General features: G+C 34.2%; 1 pseudogene across 1 annotated transcript; it reads left to right on the forward strand.

Moving 5' to 3' along the window:
* Positions 1 to 793: 793 nt before the first annotated feature.
* LOC114292211 ((-)-alpha-terpineol synthase-like) lies at positions 794 to 6958 on the forward strand (annotated as a pseudogene). The gene is made up of 6 exons (XR_014345537.1): positions 794 to 933; positions 4740 to 5083; positions 5146 to 5364; positions 5474 to 5612; positions 6264 to 6515; positions 6630 to 6958. The product of XR_014345537.1 is annotated as a (-)-alpha-terpineol synthase-like (transcript).
* The last annotated feature ends 1687 nt before the right edge of the window (positions 6959 to 8645 follow it).

Genomic DNA, 8645 nt, shown 5'->3' on the forward strand with positions numbered 1-8645 from the left:
GTTATATAATTGGGCCCAACTGGTTCGAAATTTAGTAGTTGTCTAGGACAATTGAAATATCTAGGGGGTGAGATTGAGCGTAAATTACAGAAGTACAAATTGTAGGCTGTGTTTGGTAGAATTTTAAAAAATTAATTTTACCCTTATATTTTAATACTATGTTTAGCTTGAATTTTCAAATCATGATTTCAAACAAATTTCAAAATATATTTTGAAAACATGTTTGGTAAAACTGACCATTTTTAATTTTTGGTCTATCCAATCGTCTGCTCGAACATTCTCTCGGATGTTCAGCCGGTTGACCGGAATAATATATATGTATTTTTTGCCAATCGCCACCTGTTATTTGGAAGAAAAAAAATTATATTTGTTTTTGATATTTTTTAAATATAGAAAAAAAATTTTAGACCAAAATGACATTCTTTTAAATTGAATTTTAAAAAAAAATTGATTATGAGTTTTGAATAGAATTTTCAATAGAGTTTTGAGTTGTGTGTTTGGTTATGAGTTATTTCAAAACTCATAACCAAACAACTTTTCTCATTTCATATCACATAAAAAATTCAAAACTTTTTTCGAAACTCATAACCAAACAAATTTTTTCTTTTCAAATCATAATTCCAAAATTTACAAGCTCAAAATACAACTCTATTATCAAATTATAATTCGAAAACTTTACCAAATACTACCGTAATTTCTCCTTTTATTTTTTATTTTTTTCAAAATTGATATGTTATTTAAGTGTGGGTTGTCATCAGAGTTAGCCAGACAATCAAAGCAAGATTAAAAGTTTGTTCGAAATTCAGTGCAATGGCTCTTAGCCTTCTTGTTACTGATGAACCTTGCAATCAAAAGATCATCAGACGATCAGCCAACTACCAACCTCCCATTTGGGACTATGACTATGTGCAGTCACTTAACAGTAAATATGTGGTATATATATTTACTATTGTTATGGCCTCGTTTGGGAAGTGACTATTTTAGTAGGCTATTTTAGTTTTTGGCTATTTTAAGTAGGCTAAAATTTTTGTGTTTGGGAAGATGATTGGATTTTTTTGTGGTTGGATGTGATGTTTGTGAGAGAAAAAGTGAAATGATTATGGGTTTGATGTGATATTCTGTCTTATTAGCTATTTTAGCCTATTTTGTTTTTTTGTGATTTTTAGCCTAAATTTGACTATTTTTTTTCTTCCCAAACACCCCCATATACTCTGCTTGATTAGTGGATGCAAATCAATGGTAATTGCTAACAAAAAATTATTTCTGTAGGGAGATGCATATGAAAAAAGGGCTGCAAAGTTTTTTTGATCAGCGAAGAAAAGGAAACTTTATTGATGAAAACCGAGTAAGGGAATACATCAATAAGGGAGAAGAGGAGGGGGAAGGGGTAGGGGAAAGATGGTGAGTTGGTGAGTAACCAACCACAATCAACAAACCCAACCCACAATACAACCAAAATTAGACACATGCCAAAGCCAACACCATCTTTCCCTCTGCTGGAGCATCCAGCAGCAGACCACACACGGTGGTTGGTTAGCATCAGCAAAAGCAAACATACCACACACAGTAACAAGAATCAGACCATCAGTGAGGCAGGAAAGTCAGCATGAGGGCTCCAGAATGAGGGCAAAACAAAGTCAGCATGAGGGCAAATGCACTGCTGCCCAGACCAGAACCAAGCAGGCCTCTGCACTGCCATGACAGACCCGAAGCTGGTACCTACCACTCTGCAATTAAGCTGCATACATACCAATCTGCTTCAAAACCATCTGCTAGCATTTTGCATAATAACATAAGCTTCACCTACAGGAGCTTCACTGGAACCAGAGAGATAGCTGCAGACCAGACTTGTACAAACAAATCTGCTACTTCCCACACTGCTACCACTCTGCATAATGACAGACCAAGCACAACCTACGAAATACAACCTCTCACCTGCTTCAAATTTGCGACAATATCATGCACAGTGTAATTCACCCCTTTAACATATGACTTGATCCATAATGCAATTCTTACTTTCAGTAGCTCTACTATCTGTGCAAAATCTGCACTACCATTGTTAAATAAGCATTCATTCCTAAGTTTCCATAAGGACCAAAGCATGGCCAAAGGGACCACCTTCCAAATGTTGAACTCCTTCTTCCTGAATTTCATACCAGACCACCAGTCAAGCAAAATAGCCACAGATCCTGGTGTTACCCACTGCACTTCCCACCAGTTTACCAACGCAGACCATAACTTCCATACCAATGGGCATAAAAGCAACACATGATTTATGGTTTCTACCTCTGCTTTGCAAAATACACAAAGTGGGCTGACATTGGCAGGTATAGCTCCAATCCTTTGCATGAATTCTGCTGTTTTAAGTCTCCCTTTCCAAGCTAACTAGGTGAAGAACTGAGCCTTCGGGGGGGCTGCATTTTTCCACAGGAACTTAGAAATGGAAACTGTGGGTCCATTAACTAATTCCAACCTTTTCCACATTGATGCCACAGAGAATACTCCAGAATTACTTGCTCTCCACAAACAGTGATCCTCAGTTAGAGGATTTAGATTAGGTACCTCTGCTAGTTATACATTTAGCCTATGAACTTCCTCCTCCTCCCAAGCTAAAAGTGATCTTCTAAATGCCAACTTCCAATCACTGCCCGACCCTTTCCGGTGGTAAAAAAATTGCAAGGAACCTTCCTTCTCCACTGATAGACTAAATAGTCTAGGAAATTCACACCTAAGACTCATATCATTGAACCATCTATCCGTCCAAAAATGGATTCTTTCCCCATTTCCCAAAATAATCCTGAAATTTTGTGAGAAAAACTCTGCCGCTACACTATTTGCGGAAAGTAATGATACAATGTCCTTCCACACTGTAGATACCATTGCAGCTGGCACTGTTTCTGGTTTCCACCTGCCCCCATTCCCCCCATATCTGCTACATACCACCATTTTCCATAGTGACTGTTGTTGATGACCATACCTCCACCACCATTTTAACATTAAACAGATGTTAACATCACTGAGACTTCTTACACCCAACCCCCCTTGGTCTTTACTTTTACACACCTCTTTCCATTGGACTAAGTGAATTTTCCTTTGAACTTCCGAACCACCCCACAAGAAGTTTGATTGAATCCTATCAATTGTTTTAGCAACACCAATAGGCAATTTGAAAATAGATAGAAAATACACTGGAAGATTTGACAATCCAGACTTAATTAGGGTCAATCTACCGGCAAAAGACAAGAATCTCCTCTTCCAAGATGCTAATTTCTTTTTAAACTTCTCCACCACTGGTTTCCAAGTACTTTTTTTCCTTGGGTTGGCCCCTAAGGGTAAGCCAAGATATGACAAAGGTAGACTCTGGCTGAGGCAATTCAGGTTGTTAGCAAACTCCTTAACTAACTCCTCTCCCACCCCAATTCCACAAACAATACTTTTATGAAAATTAATCTTGAGGCCTGACATGACTTCAAAACACCTCAAAATTCTTTTAAGCACCCTGATTTCATCCCAATTGGCTTCACAAAATATAATAGTGTCATCTGCAAATTGTAAATGAGAAATTATGAAGTCTTGATGGCCAACTGAAGCTCCTCTGATCATCCCCTGTTCTTTGGCTCTCTCTAACAGAATATTTAGTCCTTCTGCAACCATAGTAAAAAGGAAAGGCGATAGTGGATCTCCTTGCCTTAAACCCCTCTGAGGAGAGAACTCTGCTGTGGGTGACCCATTTACAAGCACTGAGATCCTTGACGTAGAAATACACGACCTAATCCAACCCACCCATTTATCTCCAAACCCAAAATTTTCCATCATTGACAACAAAAACTCCCAGTTAACTGAATCATAGGCCTTCTCAAAGTCCAATTTAAGAATGATTCCTTTTTTCTTGGTCTTTCTCCACCAATCCACCACTTCATTAGCAATTAAGACCCCATCAAGGATGCATCTACCCGAAAGAAAGGCTGTTTGAACCTCTCCTATGAGTTTTGGGAGCACTTGTCTTATTCTTCTGGACAACACTTTAGCCAACACTTTATAAATCGAGCTAACCAAACTTATAGGCCTAAAATCACTCAAGTCTAGTGGGTTCTTCTTTTTAGGAATCAAGGTAATGAAAGAGCTGTTTACCCCTTTAGCCAACTTCCCATTACGATGAAACTCTTGGAACAACTGCATGAACTCACCTTTCATTATAGACCAGCACTTTTGAATGCAATGCAGGTTGAAGCCATCAGGTCCAGGAGCTTTATTCCCATCACAATCTTGAATGGCTGCCCAGATTTCTGCTTCACTAAAATTAGCCTCTAGCACTTCCTTTGAATCCACATCAGTAATGGCCAAAAAGGACCCTGCCAACTTAGGCCTACTCTCCCAGCTTTCAGCAAAGACCCTTGTAAAATAATTCTCCACTACTTGCTTCACTATGAAAATGAAAAAAAAGAAAATAATAATAAGAAATATAAATAAATAAATGAGAAGCAAAAAAACTTAAAACGATTGAACATTGATGCTATATCTTTATGTGTCTAGTAGAGATCGAGAATTCAAATACAATATATATATATATATCAAGAAAAATAGTGTGATCCAAATTTATGCTAATTGTGAATTGAATATGAATCACGCACTATTTTTCTCGATATATATATATTTTGTATTTGAGCGCATAGTCCCTAATATATACTAATTAATAGTTAGCTTGAATTGCAAATGCTTTTAAAAAATTTATGGACAAGATGGGGAATTTGAGGTCTTGTCTTTGTGAGGATACAAAGGGACTCCTATATTTGTATGAAGCCTCATATCTTTCAATTGATGGTGAAAGTTTATTAAATGAGGCCAGGGATTTCACAACTAGGAATCTCAAAGAAAACCTCAAGAAGAAGGATATTGATCAAAATCTCGCCATGCTAGTTAGACATTCCTTGGAGTTTCCCCTACATTGGAGGGTGCCAAGGCTAGAGGCAAGATGGTTCATTGATGTGTATGAGAGAAGACAAGATATGAATCCTATATTGCTTGAGCTTGCGAAATTATATTTCAACATGGTGCAAACAAATTTCATGGTGCAGCCATATAAGTCACCATATATATGTATGTAGTATTTCATATACCTTATTCTTTTCCTTGTTATGAATATAGGTGGTGGAGGAGTACATGTTTGGGAAAAAAGTTGAGCTTTGCTAGAGATAGGTTGATGGAGAATTTTTTAGGCACACTGGGAGTGAATTTTGAGCCTCAATTTGGATACGTTAGGAGAATGTCCACGAAGGTCTACACACTGATAACAATAATAGATGATATCTATGATGTGTATGGTTCATTGGAGGAACTTGAACTATTTACCAATGCCGTTGAGAGGTTGGTTGATGGGAGAATGGTTGTGTCAATATCATCTGCATTAATTTGCATGCTTCTTAGCTATATATCTTTAACATGAAAATACTTTTTTTTTCTTTTTAACTTTTAGGTGGGATATCAGCGCAATGGAACAACTTCCAGACTATATGAAGATATGCTTCCTCGCTTTATTCAACTCTATTAATGAAATGGCTTATGATGCACTTAAGGAACAAGGATTGCACATCATTTCACACCTAAAGAAAGTGGTATCATTTTCTTTATGAACTATTTTTTTTTTCCCCAACTTCGCTACAATAAAAAAGATAAATTATAAACACACCCCTTGAGATTTTCTTAAATTATAAATTACTCCGTGTAGTTCTAGAAATAATATTATGCCCCTAAAGTTTCTAATTTCATAACAAATATGTCATTTTATCAACAAATCATCAAGTTAATTAACAGTTTTTAATAATATTAAAATTTCATTTCAATTAGTAATTTAGGTAATTTTATTATTGTATAGGTAAAAAATTAGAAATTTTACTTTTTCAATTAATTCTGTTAAATAAAAAATTCTGACAAGGAAGTATTTATAATTTTCCAAACCACAGAAAGCAATTCGTGTTTTAAGCAAACTCCAGATAGTGTATTTGCAATTTATCCAATAAAAAATAAATAAATAAAATTACAAAAAAAAATAAAAAAGACACAAGAGAGGGTAGGTGGACTTCCGAACACCCACGGTTGTGTCTATTGGCCCACACAGTCATCCTTTTGTCTTTTATTTATTTATTTATTTTTATTTTTTGTTCAGACTCTTTTCTTTTTCTTTTTTAGATCATATTCAAAGTAAATTTAAATGTCCTTAATTTTTTGTAGTTTCTTCAATTAATTGACCATTCTAAATGCTTTAGTGGGCAGATATTTGTAAATCTTATTTATTGGAGGCAAAGTGGTACTACAACGGATATACACCAACCTTTGAAGAATATATGAAAAATGCATGGATTTCGATATCGGGTCCTGTTATACTAGTACATGCTTATTGTTTTGATTCTAAATCAGTAACAAAGGAGGCCTCGGAATGCTTATTAGAAAGTTATCCAAATATAATTCGCTGGTCATCAATTATTTTCTGACTCTCAGATGACTTGGGAACATCATCGGTGAGTGAGTTACACCACCCATTGTATCTTCATAAAGAGGTTCGTTAGGGCTGTATGTTTGGTTTAAGAATTAAACCGGGTTTGACCATATGTTACTCATTCTGTTTGATTCAGGACGAGTTACAAAGAGGCGACGTCCCTAAATCAATCCAATGCTATATGCATGAAACTGGTGCCCCTGAAAACGATGCCCGTGAACACATGAAATACTTGATTGGTGAGACATGGAAAAAGATGAATGAAGATGGAGCTGCAAATTCTCTCTTCACTAAGACTTTTATTGGGAATGCAATGAACCTTGCTAGGATGGCTCAGTGCATGGTGCTCCAGGCAAAGAGACTAAATATCGTGTCTTGTCATTAGTAGTCAATCCTGTTCCCCTTATGTAGACAAGGGATAAAATACACTTTTCAATAAATGATTACTTTTTATTTCCGATGTAACCAAAAAAAAAATAAATAAATGATTACTTTTATAAAAAAAAATATTTATGTCTTTTCAAAATGTAATGACTAGAAGTGACGTACGGATACAGAGACAGTCAGGAAGTTTGTCTATTCAACACTTGCTTTAGTCTTTGTTTGTGGTGACATAAATCCCTCTCTACAACCTATGAATTAAGAATTCTCACAAGGTATACTCGACATGAATTAGGCGTTAATGAAACTTTTCCCAAGAATATTTCAAAAAAGTATAAACTAATACTAATATTATCAACTAATCAAAGCGTTATCAATTCAATCCTTCATTTCAATTAAGTACTATGTTCTTTCCAAAAAGTCATTCCGGTGTCAAAAACCAAAAAACCAATAACTAGAGCCTCAATTTAGGGCATCACATAAAGGATTCCTATTTCATGGAAAGCATAAAAAACAAACTAGAAAATGAATGAATTCAAAGCTCTAGTTCCATCTAAAACATTTCTAACCTACTTAGGCATATAATGTCTATTAGTTAAAACAACTAATATAACTCAATTTTTTTAACTTAGAAAACCAATAACTGGAGCCTCAATTTAAGGCATTGCATGAAGGATTCCTATTTCATGGAAAGCATAAAAAAGAAACTAGAAAATGAATGAATTCAAAGCTCTAGTTTGATCTAGAGCATTTCCAACCTATTAAGCATATAATGCCTATTGGTTAAAATACCTAATATAACTTAATTTTTTCAAATCCAATTGACTGGTATATGATCATTAGGCATTTTGATTTTAACTCAGATTCACTAGCTAAATATAGCTAGTCTTCAAAAACTAGGCAAAATCTATTGACCCTTGTGATCATTTTCCTCCATATTTGTTGTTAATGTAGCATTTCATAAAGTGAGTAATATTTGAATGAAAGTAAGGTTGAAGTGAAACATAAGAAAAATGAATTGGCAAAATAATATATATATATATATATATACATACAACAAATAAGTAAAGTGCTTAGCCTCCGTTTGGGAAGTGGGTTGATTTTTTGATTTTTTGGCTATTTTAGCCTGGGGCTAAAAAACCTAGTTTGGGAAGGGCTTTTTGACTTTTTGACTTTTTGGTGAGGTGTCTTCCTGTTAAATTACCAAACTGCCCTTTTTGCCTTTATTTTTTTATTTTTTTATTTTGGGTTTGGATTTGGCATATTTTGCTTAAATTATTTTATTTTATTTTTTTTTATTTTGGGTTTGGATTTGGCGAATTTTGCTTAAATGTTTTTTTTATTTTTTTATTTTCGGTTTGGATTTGGCATAATTTGGTTTTTTTTTATATATTTTTTTTTTATGTTAGGTTTGGATTTGGCGTATTTTGCTTAAATTTTTCTTTATTTATTTATTTTTTTTGGGTTTGGATTTGGCGTATTTTGCTTAAATTTTTGTTAAAATTTTTTTTTTATTTTGGGTTTGGATTTGGCATATTTTTCTTTTTTTTTTAAAAATTTTTAAATTTTGGGTTTGGATTTGACGTATTTTGCTTAAATTTTTTTTTCTTTTAATTTTTTTTATTTTGGGTTTGGATTTGGCATGTTGTGCTTAAATTTTTCGAATTTGTTTTTAAATTTACGTTTTTGTCTTTGTTTGTTTGTTTTTTTTTTTTACATTAATTAGTTCTTGTTCTTTATTTTTATTGGTATACAATAACTTTTTTTTTTA

The sequence above is a fragment of the Camellia sinensis genome, chromosome 12, assembly GCF_055761805.1.
Source record: "Camellia sinensis isolate YWXY chromosome 12, ASM5576180v1, whole genome shotgun sequence".
In the NCBI taxonomy this organism is placed as follows: Eukaryota; Viridiplantae; Streptophyta; class Magnoliopsida; order Ericales; family Theaceae; genus Camellia; species Camellia sinensis.